At 34.4% G+C, this 14,942-nt stretch overlaps 1 long non-coding RNA gene across 1 annotated transcript in view; it reads left to right on the forward strand.

Annotated features, from left to right (window-relative positions):
* The first annotated feature begins 6,089 nt into the window (after positions 1-6,089).
* The window catches only part of LOC122139283, a 54,468-nt gene continuing 45,615 nt past the window's right edge, over positions 6,090-14,942 (forward strand). Inside the window, exon 1 of the long non-coding RNA XR_006156179.1 lies at positions 6,090-6,307. This is a non-coding gene — a long non-coding RNA (uncharacterized LOC122139283). The remainder of the gene's footprint in view (positions 6,308-14,942) is intronic.

A 14,942-nucleotide genomic window follows, 5' to 3' on the forward strand; every position in this document is an offset into this window, starting at 1 on the left:
TTAATTTCAGGTGTTGTGGCTTGAGTGATATGTGTAATTATAGCTGTCAGTCCATCCTGATGTGCTGTCACCCATGTGACAGTCCACATAAGCAGACTGCTGTTGTCCTCAATGAATTGTGATGAAGGTTTGATTTAGAGTCTCGCTGCAGCATAATGGATTTGAATACAAAACACAGATGAGTGTGATCAAGTCTCTAAACAAATATTAAAAGAAAAGTTCACACAAAAATTAAAATTTGCTGAAAAAAGTACTCACCCTCAGGTCATCCAATATGTAGATAAGAACAGACTTGGAGAAATGCAGCATTCCATCACTTGTTCATCAGTGGATCCTCTGCAGTGAATGAGTCCAAACAGCTGATAAAAATGTCAAAATAATCCACAAGTAATCCACATAACTCCAGTCTATCGATTAATGTATTTTTAAGTGAAAAATTGCATGTTTCTGAAAAACAAATCCATCATTAAGACGTTTTACTTTAAACCATTGTTTCCGGCTAAAATGTGATGTCATAATAATACTTTATAATAAATCTTCTTCCAGTGAAAAAAGTAGTCTTGTCTGAATCATTTAAGAAATATGCACAGATCAAGCACTATTTACAAGCCAAAACTGCTCTAAACAAATATGTGGGTGGATTTTGATGTCAGAGGACATCAGGGAATGGACTTTTTCTCTGCAGGGAGCGCTATTATGGAATGTGGACTAATTTTTTGGGCTAGAAGTGACGGTTTAAAGTAAAAAAAAAAAACCTCAATGGATGTGTTTCTTACAAATACACAGATGTTAATTGATGGCCTGGAGTGATGTGGATTACTTGTGGATTATTATGATGTTTTTATCAGCTCATTGGATTCTGACGGCACCCATTCACTGCAGAGGATCCACTGGTGAGCAAGTGATGCGATGCTGAATTTCTCCAAATCAGCTCTGATGAAGAAACAAACTCTTCTAGAAACAAACTAATCTACATCTTTGATGGCCTGAGGGTAAGTACATTTACAAATAATGCAATATTTGCAATGCAATATCTGAATATAAAATATGCAATATATGGGTAATTTTATTATATTAGCAATGAGCAGAACAAACCTTTGTGTATTCTAAATATTTAGAAAAAGCATTCTAATGTAATGTAAAAAAAAAAAAAAAAAATCCTTTCTGCTTATATTTTTATTCTTAGAGAATTCCCTTTTAGCATCCTTATTCTGATGCCATCGGAAGGTCTTTATATAAAATACAAAGACAAATTGATATGAAACGCTAATTAAGTAAAAAAAAAATAAATATATATTATATATATATATATATATATATATATACTGCACTTAACAGTGTCTGCATTATGGGGCTTTGAGCGCCACGGGACGGCTGTTCATATTGTGCTGAAAGGGAGTCTGTTTGGATTACTGTACAGTTGTCCTGAACAACAAATGGGGTTTCCAGCAGCTACGCTGCATGCTAAGCTACACCGCTATTGAAATCCGCACTAGCTGTTTTGCCCTGGTGCCAAAAGAAATCAAGTTTTGCCCACATGGCAGGCTATGAAAGACTATGAACTATGGGAGAAACCTACTGTGACGTGTGTCGCCTGCATATGAGATCAAATGAACATGCATTCAAAAGAACTTCTCCAGGTAGATTTATCGACAGGGGGAAAAAATGCCATGATGAGACTGACTCAATCATGATCACTTTGATGTTGGAGGGGGGCGAACCATCACGGCCTGGATAGAAGTACAATTATTCTCTCTGTCTCTCTGTCTCTCTCTCTCTCTCTCTCTCTCTCTCTCTCTCTAATGGGTTTAGCATTCATGCTTTATAATGGCTTTAACAGTTTGAATAGAGTACAGGCATGTTGTTTATTCACTATTTTTACTCAAACACTCACACTACACCTCTTCATCACGATTTGTTTTTGTAGTTTCTTTGCCCTTGAACTTGTACAGTGAGGTTTACTTTCTAGACATCTAAGGATCTGATAATTATTTTATTATTATTTTTTTAATTTTTGCTTTACTAGCAGAGCAACTCCAAGATAATATACAACCATCAGAATACATGATTATTTCACCAGTACAATATTTCTTTAGTTTAGCTAAATATTTTTTCATAAAACAGACTAAAAAATGCCACACTATTTTCCTAACAATCATATTGGAGAATCATTTATTCATCCTTTTTTTTTTAAACAAGAAAACAGATTCAATAAATCAATAAAATTTTCCACTGCTTATCGTAATTGGTTGTAGTCAGTGTTCATTTAGTATTATTTATTATATTGATATTTTTTATTAATTAATTTTTAATTGTATTTATGTTTAATTTTTAATTTTTTTTAAGTTAAAGTTTTAAATTATATTTGCGTTTAATATTTATAGTTATAGTATAGTCATTTTAATACTTCACCATCAACATTTCATTCAATTTTCATTCAATTTTTCTAAAGTTATTTCAGCTCTATTTTTCTATTTGACAAAAATAAAATAAATTAAAAAAATATATATTTAGTTAGTTTTTAATAACAAAACTAGTTGTTTTTAAACATTTTAAATCAATACCAATTAGCTATTGGCTATTTTTATTCTTAAACTGATCCCTTTAGATCACAATCAAAGAAAATCTTGAGGTTCTTGCTAGTATGACGTTCTTATGTCTGCTTAAAAATATGATCATTCAGCATAAATGTAATGATAAGTGAAAAGATATTAATTTGCCAGGCTTTCGTCTGAGGTTTAGTCTTGAGAGGACTACCTTTCTTGGGTCAGGGTAATTCGGAAAGCATTTCTTGTGTGGCTTCTCCAAGCTGCTTTAGATCAATAGCATGTACTTGCTAGAGGTTAACGTCAGGTCTGCTCTCTTTAAAAGCCATAAAACTGAAACTAAACAAGCCTCGGAAAGCTCTAAGCGCTACTTCGCCCTCCTCCAACCCGACGCTTCCAGGTGTTCTCGGATCCGAGCAGTAATTGCGATCACATCAGTCCAGCCATAAAAAGCAGGCCTATGTAATGAAGCTGGTCTTAATAAGGTGCTTATGTTTTATTCTGGCCTATTAGAGGCACTGAGACCATCTCTGAGAGCAGAATGACTTTTACAGTTCTCTCCTCTACCTGCTGTTTGGCAGAGGTTGGAGAGACGGCATGCAGGCCAACACTTTCTGACAAGGTTAACACCCACAGAGGTTTCCTGCAGCTGTTTTTTACCCGACGCCCACTTCTGCTCCAACTTTCACGATATACTCGCTGGACAATGAATTTGGCTAACCAGAACCAGACGGCTCTAGATGCCTCATTGAAACACTGGCCATTAATGAGGGGACAACGACATGGTCAGAACGGCTGTAAAACTGCAACCCTTTCAGTTCAACTCTTTCGGGAATCCATGTAATAGTTCATTACTTGAATTTTAACAGGTGTAATTACGTTATCATATTTATTTAATTATCCTGTGATCGGGAGCATCCGGTGTTGGTGGTAACATTGTAGAAATAATCATTTGTAAATTAAATGTCGTAATGACTAGCAACATAATTAGTTACTTTTGCCAAAAAGTCTAGTAGTGTAAAAAGTAACGTTTTTGTTTTTCTCATGAGGTCTGTTTCTGCTATTGTATAACTTCTGTGTTTTGTTTTATTAATTGGATTTTATACTTTCTTACTGTATTTTTGTTGGTGTTGTTCCTTCCCATCTGTTTACACTTGTCCTTTTTCTGCATGAAAAAACAAACAAACAAACAAAAAAACGTATAGAAACCATTTTCACTCAATAATTCCTAGTAAATTTCACAAATAGAAATTGCTTAGAATAAATTGCTTGAAATGCCAACAGAATGCTACAAAGAAATAATGTGAATGTAAAAATCTAATGTAGAAAACCTGAAATAGTATTTTTTTTTTTCTTGTAAAGCAGTTTTTATTGCCACTAAATAAAATAAATATAAATAAATGCCGGCCATTGTTCTCTCATATTTTCTCATATTCCTTTACTATGCTTTATAAAGTGACCTTGAGGTAAATAACAAAACATATATATTATATATATATATATATATATATATATATATATATATATTATACAGAGTTTTGTTTATAGAATTGTTTGTATATATATATATATATATATTTTGTTTTTTATTTATTTAATTAAAAACAAAAGTAACTTAAATAAATTAAATAATTGATAATGATAAAGAATTGTTTATTATTTTGTTTATATATATATATATATATATATATATAATTGTGTTTTAAAGTATATCTATAACACATAGTTTTCATTATAAAAAATATCAATAATGTAATATCGCTTTTAAAAGTAACCCCAACACTGATCACTGTTACACAATACTATGGAATTATCCTGTAGAAATGAGCTGCTTGTGTAATATTTCAGACATATACTGTAGTCTATTCTAAGGTCATCATTTACATAGGAGGAAAGTTGACTGATATTCTGAATGATTTATAAGTATGCTAACACACTTTCCTCCTGAGGTGTGTGTGTGTAAGTGCTGAGGCGTTGGGGGGTTCATCTGACACTCAGGGGTCCAGACCCCAAACTCTGGTTCATGTCTTAACAGCAGGCAGAGCAGCAGGTCAGGCCACCGATGGGAGGCAGTCCTGGGCCACACCTCCACGGACCAGAAGCCCGTACAAATCTCTGAACGTTCGTCAAATGTCAGTTCTGTGGCCTTGGACTTACACGGCCGCTCTGACATACAGATTTACCCAGAGCTGCTTACATTGGCAAGACCCAGACCTTCTGAGAGCCCAAAACCAAATCAAAATATGGATTAATGCTGTATTTTTTTGAAGGCCGTATCTGCGCTAATGCTTGCACGTCATGCTGAAAGATGGATCCAGTGACAGTCTTAAACATTTATAATGGTGTATTTGCCTTGGATCATTTTGTCTAGATGGTTTTAAAAGATTCATGTTTGCTTCTGCAGACTATTACAGGAGCATCTCAATGACACCGTCAGTAAATCCACAAAATCGTGTTTGTGGTTTCCTCATGTCAAATTCAAAATACTCCAGTTCATCTTCACTCCTTGAGATATTTGCAGTCGTTTTCACATGCCACATCAGTCTTGTCTTTCCTTTTTTCTTTTTTTAATATAAAATGTTTTTAAATATTTGAAGCCTATTTTCTCGGGTTGTACTGTCACATTATAACAGCAGAAGACTTATCCTCATGTTGTAAAAAATGCAAAGCTTTTTTTTTTCTGTTTTACAGTCATATTTTACATTTTATATTTAACAATTTTTTTTTTTTTTTTTTTTTTTTTTTGTTTGTTTGTTTTTTTGTGCATTTATTTCACATTGCTGTCTTTTTTATGCAAAAATGTAAAGTGTTTATTAAGGCTAGGTTTGGGAATTGGTAATTCAGAAGAACGGCAAAAAAAAAAAATAAAAAAAAATAAAAAATAAATAAATATTGTAGTAATGGTGTTTTTTTCTTTTGTTAAATGGCCCTTAAAAAAAAGAAAAAGAAAAAAGAAACAAACACAAATGAAATAATGTAAAAATGTAACAAATGCAATAAATAAACAAAATTATTAAGCAGCACAACTGATTTTTACACTGATAATAATAGCATATTAGAATGATTTCTGAAGGATCATGTGACTCAAAAGACTGGAATAATGATGCTGAAAATCAGCTTTGCATCTCAGGACTAAATTACTGTACATTTTAAAATATAAAGAAATAGAATACTGTTATTTTAAATAGTAATCTTTTTCCACAGTATTCATGTTTTTACGGTATTTTTGATCAAATAAATGCGGCTGGTGAGCAGAAGAGACTTTTTTATTCAAAAACAAAACTCTTTCTAGGCCTTAATATACTATATATATATCTATATATATATATACTATATATATATATATATAGATTATATATTATATATATATATATATATAAAATAAGGACCAATGACTCCCTCAAAAGTGCTAAGAGAATTGTTATAGTTTTAGAATTGCTAAATCCCTGCATGCAATGAATTGGCAATGCATGAGTGAATGTGGGTCACAGGACATCGCACTAGAACTGTTACGAGGTGCTGATGTTGAGCAGAGATCATCCGTTCAGCCCAGATGGTAATTGACTCGACACCAGACCCCTGCGTCTCGTTCTATTTCTCTTCCTGGGACATCAGAACTTTTCCTTTGCAGGTTTTTGGAGGCTTTGAAATCCAGACTCAGAAGTGGAGGTGGATCCCAGCAGGAACATGGCCCATCTCTCTGCCCCAGAGGAGACGTACTGCCACAGGGTCCAGAGATGAGCCTTTGCCTGTCCGCTCTGGTAGGTGTTCATTTACGATAAATATTTCATTTCCTTGCAAAACAAACAGCTACACATCATTTCTTCCCTAAGCTTTGTTGTCGACGGAGACGTGGCGGGTAGTTTGTGATGGTTGTGGTGGAGAAAAATGGCTTGTTGAGAACAATCATAACTCAGCACGTCACAGAAAAAACCTGACCGCAGCGGTCAGAGTCCCTCATTGGGAAGTGTTGTGACAGGGAGTTTGTGCCTTTCTGAGGCCTGATGGATAACTCAAATCTGCAGTGCAGTCGAAAAGCAAGCGTTTTTATACTGAGTGTAGAAATTACCATGATACCACAACTCCCATCTCTATTTCAGCTGAATGGAGACCATGGAGCAACATGATTTGTTGAGCGTTTCCTAAATCACTTTCCTTTGCCTTTTTAGTTGCATGTGCAGTGTATGCATTAAACACGCACTGTTGATATGGAGCAATTCCTACATGATCTGCACCTTTTATCAGACCTAAAAAAAGAAAACAGTGATAATATATATACAGTACAGGTCAAAAGTTTGGAAACATTACTATTTTTAAGGTGTTTTTGAAAGAAGTCTCTTCCTGCGTCTGCTCATCAAGCCTGCATTTATTTTGATCAAAAATACAGAAAAAAACAGTAATATTGTGATAAATATTATTACAACTTGAAAATAAAATAATAGTTTTCTATTTGACAATATCCTAAAAAAAAATAATTATTCCTGTGATGCAAAGCTGAAATTTTGCAGCATCATTACTCCAGCCTTCAGTGTCGCATGTAACATCCATTCTATCACATGATCATTTAGAATATCATTCTGATATTCCTGATTTATTATGAGTGTTGGAAACAGTTCTGCTGTCTAAGTATATTTGATGCGATAAAAGGTTAAAAGAACTGCATTTTATTAAAAAAAAAAAAAAAAAAAAATCTAATATATAGATTCTAATAATATATTTTATTTACTATAACTTTTTTATCAATTTAACACATCCTTGCTAGAATAAAAAGTTATTGAGTTTATTTAAAAGAAAGAAAGAAAAAAAAATTACTGACCCCCAAATTACTGACCAGTAGTGTACGTATTGTTATTACAAAATATGTATAGTTTATTCTTCTTCTTTTTTTTTTTTACTTTTTATTCATCAAAGTATCCTAAAAAACGTATCACATGGTTCTGAAAAAAATATTAAGCAGCAGAACTGTTTTCCAACTTGATAATGAATCTATCAATATTAGAATGATTTCTAAAGGATCATGTGCTAATGATCCTAAAAATTCAGCTTTGCATCACAGAAATAAATGATAATTTAAAGTATAATAAATTTAAAAACAATTATTTTAAATTGTAATAATATATCACAATATTACATTTTTTTTTCTGTAATGTTTTAATCAAATAAAATGCCAGCTTGATGAGCAGACGGAAACTACGTTCAAAAACATTAAAATAGTAATGTTTTCCAAACTTTTGACCTGTACAATATATATATATATATCTCTATATAGCTATATATATATATATATATATTATAAACTGTGATCATGAGTAAACAGTGTAACTGATCATAGAGTCACAGCGCTCACTATACTTCAAGCTATAGATGACATATGAAGCTAACTGAGGGTGGCAATGGCATGTCACCCACGGCGGCGGCGGCTGAAGATTTTTTTTTTGTTCCTGCCTGTATTTCATCAAGAGCTCCTCATTACTGCTTCTTTTGCATGTTTTAGTGTGTGTGTGAGGTGTGTGTCCCTTTAAACCTGTCAGTTAATGAGCGCTTCTCTCTCATACATTCCGTGCCTGTGTTTTAATCACAAAGATGAGAGACCATCCGAACATCAGCATTACTTATTACAAGGCTTCTTTCATCCAGACCGTCCGTCTGATACTCGCCTAGCAAGTCAAGGAGGTTAAAACCTGCCAATTATATTATCCTCTCCTCGCCTCCTCCAAATTCTCACACATTTCCTCCCCCGCTAAGTCTCTCCGCAGCGACAGGCCCCTGCCTTCGTGCTTTTGAAGTCCGAACTTCTTAACTCAGTGTAGTACAATGGTAAGGAGAAATTAGACGAACGCTTCTGAAGAGAAACAGAGCATGTGAGAAGGAGTGAGATGGACAGATGAAGGACAGTTTTTTTTCTCAGTCGTTGCTCTTTCAAGGCTCAGGAAAACTACTGAAGTTTGCAGCTGTATTTCATTTAGGTATTAACTTTGTCTTGGATGTTTCTCGTAAAAAGTCCTTAGGAGAAATAACATTTCTGGGTTTTGATTGTGGACTTTGGGGTCTTTTTTGGAATTGTCAGGAGAACTTTTTTCCACCTGAAAAGCAGCAAAATTTTTACACAACTCAGACATTAATGAGATGTTCCTATGGGTTCTTTGAAAAGTCAAGGATTTTTTTTTTTTTTTTTTCTGTTATATTTTATTTAAAATATTAACTCGATGTTCCTCCTAAATTCCTGAATGAAAGTTTAAAAAAATGGAAACATATGAGACAAATTCTGACATACAGGAAGAATTTAGATATAAAATTAATGTTGATAGTGGGTCAGATCTTTTTTTTTTTGTTGTTGTTGTTGTTGCTATGTTTATATCTTGGTAAATGTGTCCCCACTTTAAGACATCACTTTCTGAATCTCTAGATGAGATTTATTTGTTTTTATTCTATTTATTATATATATAAATATATATATATATATATATATATATCGTATATATAGATATATATATTATATATATGTATATATATATATAATATATATATATAGATAGTATATCTATATATATATATATATATATATACTGTATATATATATATATTTTTTAAGGATACTTCAATTTCAAGTTTTTATTTGTATAGCACTTTTTTAACGATACAAAATCATTGCAAAGCAACTTTACCGAAAATTAAATTTCTACAGTATTTAGTAGTAGCTTATCAGTGGTGACTGTCAGTTTATGTGCATACGGCAGAGACTGTTCGGAAAAATCAATAAAAGACGTAAACAAAACAGAAGATTAACACTATTAACAACAGCAATTATGCAAATCAAACTTAGAGCAAAATATGTAGTAGTTATGTAGTGTTGTTTCAGGGTTAGCATCATCTGAGGCTCCTCTGAGGGTGTTGGCAACACATCTCTTCTCAGGTGGTTCTGGATCCAGACTGGAGCTTGTGTAAGTCCTAGTTACATCCCGTGGCAAACAGAGAAACAAATAGAGACATAATTAGCATAGCTGTGCTGTTCCAGCCAAGTAAAATTAATTAGTTTAACCCAAGCTAAAGAATAATAAATGTGCATTTGATCAGATATACGGCAGTGCAGTCCAAGATTATGTAGATGCATTATTTGAATGCTTGGCCAAAGAGGTGTGTTTTTTCATCTAGATTTTAAACAGGGAAAGTCTGTCGGTGACCCCGAACATTATCAGTGAGGCTATTCCGAGTTTGGGAGCCAAATGCGAAAAAGCTCTACCTCCTTTAGTGGACTTTGCTATCCTAGGTACTATCAAAAGTCCCTTCTTCTCTGGTTAATATCTCCATTGAACATCATTGCCACCTAGAAAAAGAAATAACTGAGATATTATATTGATATATTTGAATTCTGAATAAATATCTGTGTTCAAAAAAGATGAGTATTGTGTAGAACAAGGAGTTCATGAACTCAGCCACTTGATTTTGAGCAGGTTACTTCCAAGCCTATTCTTAGAATCAGCAGGTTAAATAACTTGTCTAAATCATCTTTATTATATTTTATGAAGGATGTTTATATCCTCTAATCTGCTTTGCTGCTTTTGTAGTAATAGGCCAAAAAACTTTGCCTTAATCCGGTTTCTGCCATGTGGCCTTACCTCCAAAATATGCATGTCATGATCAAATCACTTCCCAGCAAAGCCATCATTAAAATGAATTTATGCACTTTGGAATTGGACGTGATCCCTGATGCACTGGATGTAGGTAGCCCAGTTTTCTGGCTCAGCCCTGGATGTTTTAGATTCTGTGGATAGACCAGGCTTCTCTTCCACCACATTTCAATCGCTCTGCTCCCAATTCTGAAGCCCACATTGACTGGGGCCTGGGGATATCCAGTCCCAAATTAAGAGGCACGACTGGTCTGGCGTTCCTCGCTTGTTAGGAGTCTGAGGCCAGACTTCAAACTCTCAGACGCAGGAAGCAGCTCCATAAGTTCAAACATATATTCTCTTTCCATACAACCACTATGTCCCATCAGTGTTGAGATGTAACAATCGAAAAGTAGAGACGCTAACTTTATTGCATTTTTTCAGTGTAGCTGTTCAAACCACAGTAGCTTTTCAGCAAGGTTTACTTTTTTAATGAATAGAAAAAATCTATTTATTTATTTAGTTAGTTAGTTAGTATAGTCTTGCACTATTTAGACCAAAGCAAACTGAAGTAAATATCAAACACACTCCTTATTTTCTCTCTCCATTTCATTTTGGTGAATTGTTTTGTACAGGTTAAAAAATCCATGTCCGTGTTTTCTTTCTTGTGTCAGTATAGTCAATCTAGTTCAATAAAATGATTTACAGTAGCATATGAATTCATTTTATGCATTACTGTATTTTGTAGTTTTAGTGTGTGTTTTACAGTAAGTTTTATGCAATTGCCCTAATTAAGACCCTCGTTATTTTGTGCAAATAAATATTTTCCTGATTGCAATAATCAAAAAATAATAATTATCTGATGCATGAATTATTATACCACAAAGAAAAATCATTAATTAATTTATTTATTTCTATTATATTAATCTTTATTATTACAAATGGATAATAATGTTTTAATACAGTTACAATTAAACATAATGGTTAAAAATAATATATATTCTTTTTCTTTTCTTTTTTTTTTGTAGTTTTAGAAAGAAAATACTTTTTTAGTGTTTCTGTGTAATAATTTTAAGTTTAATAGTTCAGTGTTATTTCCATGTAATTAATTGGGAAATTTACTAGCAATTTCTGTATGAAAATTGTTTATACACGATTTGTGTGTGTGTGTGTGTGTGTGTGTGTGTGTGTGTGTGTGTGTGTGTGTGTGTGTGTGTGTGTGTGTGTGTGTGTGTGTGTGTGTGTGTGTGTATGTAAAAATACAATTATGCTTACATCACTTCAATTATGTTTACATATGTAACAATATGGTGAAACAATCCATATATATATATATATATATATAATGCCATGAAAAGGACAGTCCTATGGAATTATTGTGAGGTTTAGCTGTGGTTTTGGATGCCATGTTAAAGATCTGTCCAACATGCATTAGAAAGATTACAAAATATATTACTCGCTTAACAGCTACTTCTTATTACAAACTTGTAGCGCAGCCTACTTTTTCAAAGCAGTAGCTTGACTGTCGTTGAACTACTTCAAATAATATAGAGCACCTTGTAGCTTGGCAGCCTGCAGTTTCAAAGTAATTTCTAACCCCAGTTCCCATGCACGTCTGCTAGCCGAGCCGATGCGATCGGAAGTGGCACTCAGCAAATACGTCTGACCTTACACCTGTAAGTGTCCACCTTTGTTGTAGAAAATGACAAGATCTCCGTAGGACTTCCTCTTTAGTTTCCCTTTCATTTGACAGTGCGGCATTAACTCCTTGTTCTTCTCTCTCTCTCTCTTCTCCTCTCTCTCTCTCCCTCGCTGTATGCTTCAGGCAATTACAGCAATGTTGCATTTGTCAATCACATTCAGTTGTGCATGGTTTCCTAAAATAATTATCAGGTGAGTGGCATCTCGTTGCCTGGAGTACCAGTCTGGTGAAGGCAAGCCCCAGAGTATTAATTACTGCGTGCAGAAATTTGCAGAGAAGCAAGTCTTTTAATGGTAGAACTGACGCAACATGATTGTTCTGATTTTTTTTTTTTTTTTTTTTTTTCTAACATGACAATCATCGCCATCCCTGTGGTCATCAGCATAGATTAGCTGGAATCATCAGGGGAGACCATTACCAAGCTGTGTACCATTTGATAAAATGAGGCACACATTGCCAGGTTTCTGTTTGTAGATTTTCAAAACAAGGCCTGCTTTTCAAAAAGGGGAAAAAAAAGGCAGAGAAAACACCCCAAAAGTCAAAATTCCTAATAAACATGGACTGCTGCCAGAGAGCTCGACTGTAGTGCTATTTACCAGGGTGAAGGAGCTACATTTCTGGAGAATTGCGCTGAAAAGGAATCTCTCAGGAAAGCGTGCTTCAAATAGCAGCATAAAGGATGCGTTTATTCTAAAGGGCATTTTCCTGTAGGGATGCAGGGTGATGTGTGAGGATGCTGAGGAAAGCCGCATCATCTCGGCCCTGGAAAATGGGGAATGAGAGAGAGATAGAGAGAGCACAGGTGACATTTTCACACAGCTGAACTAGCTGGTTATTGTAGTTGTTATATGTGGTTCATTCTTGCCCTGGATCACAGATGATCTGCTCACATTGTCTTCATCTTATTCCTTCCAGCAAGAGTTCTGACGGCATTTCTGCTCTTGTCTGCACATGAATAACTGTACAGCTCCATATGATCTTAAACAGGGGTTTTCTAACAGGGCTCCGTGGACCCCAAGGGGATGCTAGGATGTCTGTGTGGAATGAAAGCAAAATATTTACAAAATAAGATTTAAAGGCTGTCAAAGTGTTCCTATTAACTTTTAATGAATTAAAATAATCAATTCTGTTTTTTATAGCATTAAAAATATTTTTAAATATATACATTTTTTATATATTTTATAAAAAATATTTAAATTTATATTTTAGTTTTTTTATTAAAAAATTGCTATTTAATAATAATAATAATAATAATAATAATAATAATAATAATAATAATAATAATCTTATTTTATTATTATTATTATTATTATTATTATTATTATTAAATATTTCTCCAAGCTATGTGAAATGACCGTTACTATATATAATGTATATATTCATGTTCATTTATGGCAATAATAAGAATGACAAAAAAGTAACTGAATGTGTTATGATTAATTGTTATGAAAAGTGAAAGTAATGCAACCATTTTAAAATAGGCTTCATTTCATTTATGCATTTTAGGGTTAAAAAAAATGTCTCTGTTTAACACGCGTGTCAGCAGCATCAGGTAAACCGCCTTGTCTGCATATCCATTTGTTAGGGTTGCAGCGTGAATGAAAGTTCCCAGCCGTCTCCATTACAGCATTAGCAGTGTGGGAGTTCTCATGGCTTCTGTGTGTTAAACGCTTCAGTCTACGGCACACACCTCCCCATCTGATTTCCGCTCTGCTTTTCACACTTCACAATTGTGCGCGTTAAACCAGCAGGCAATGCCATGGCACGTATTGCTTTCGCCTCCACACCCTGCTTTATTGTGCTTTGCTGATGAAGTAGGTTAATGGCGGCCTTTGAAAGGCGAGCATTCTCTGCAAACGCAAAGGTCTGTTCAAAGAGCGCTGCTACCTTTCCTTCAAGCTTACAAACGCACAATCGAAGCGCATATAAAGAGGGAGCGATTCAAGGAGAAAGAGCGTTGGGGGGAGTGAGCCGAGCTCATTAACATCCGTGTAGTGGCAAACGCTTTCTCTCTCTGTCCACGGAGCTGAATTCTAGCTTCAGATGAGCCAGGCCTGCTGGGAGTTCAGCTGCCAGTTTAATTAGTGTTTCAGTAATTTTCAATAATGAGTGACAATTCATTGGGGCTTTTAGGTTGGTCTCCTCGTCAGAGGCGAATCAATAATCTGCTGTTTTCCACCCTCCTTCTTTCAAGACTAAAAAGTGGCACGTAACTTCCATCAGAGGGGGAGAAGGAAAATGAAAGACAGCAGCGGGTCCCAGAGAAATGCTGGAGACAATTTGTCGCTAATGGCAGATGCTAGCCTTTCCTCCGCCTTTTGTTTTGATGTTATTGGATGAAAAGGCAGGTCTTTAGCAGTGAGCGCGGGGCCGGAGCGTGAAAACAATTTGCCCTGGCTGTAGAGGGAGTGATGTGGGTAAGTGAGAGGAGGTTCGGGGATTACGGATAATCCCCCGCTCCGCACCTCCAGGCGGAGAGGAAGCACCCAAGCTAATTTTCACCACGCACACGCGCCTCATAGCTGGGCCGCCGCTCCATCCCGCAGTGACATCCGTAATTGATAATAGGATTTTCGACTCGAGCGGAGTTGAAATGTTATTATTAAGGCATATCATGTTAGAATGAAGAAGAAAAAGTAAAAGACGTTTGACTGGAGTGCTTGAAAAGTTTACTTACAAATCACTTTGTCACCAAATAAGAATAAGTTACGTGACCTGGATGTGTTTTAGCAGTTTCTTCAACTGCAGGCCGTGGGGATGATATTGACTAAATCCAAATACTTTATTTGTTTTTCAGTTATATAAAGGTCACATTAAAACTTTCTTGGAAGTTTTTAAAATGTCAAAGAAATAAAATAAAATAAAATAAAATAAAATAAAATAAAATAAAATAAAATAAAATAAAATAAAATAAAATAAAATATTATTGGATTTTGTTTTAGTATGTTTTTTAAGATAATTAAAAAATCAGACTTTCTACATAAAATAAACACACAGTTTCAATATCTATTATGTGGAAACTGATAAATTTTTGATTCAAATTACATCCCTCAATTGCATCCCTTATTCCATTACAGCCAACAATTA

The sequence above is a fragment of the Cyprinus carpio genome, chromosome B12 (assembly GCF_018340385.1).
Source record: "Cyprinus carpio isolate SPL01 chromosome B12, ASM1834038v1, whole genome shotgun sequence".
NCBI lineage: Eukaryota > Metazoa > Chordata > Actinopteri > Cypriniformes > Cyprinidae > Cyprinus > Cyprinus carpio.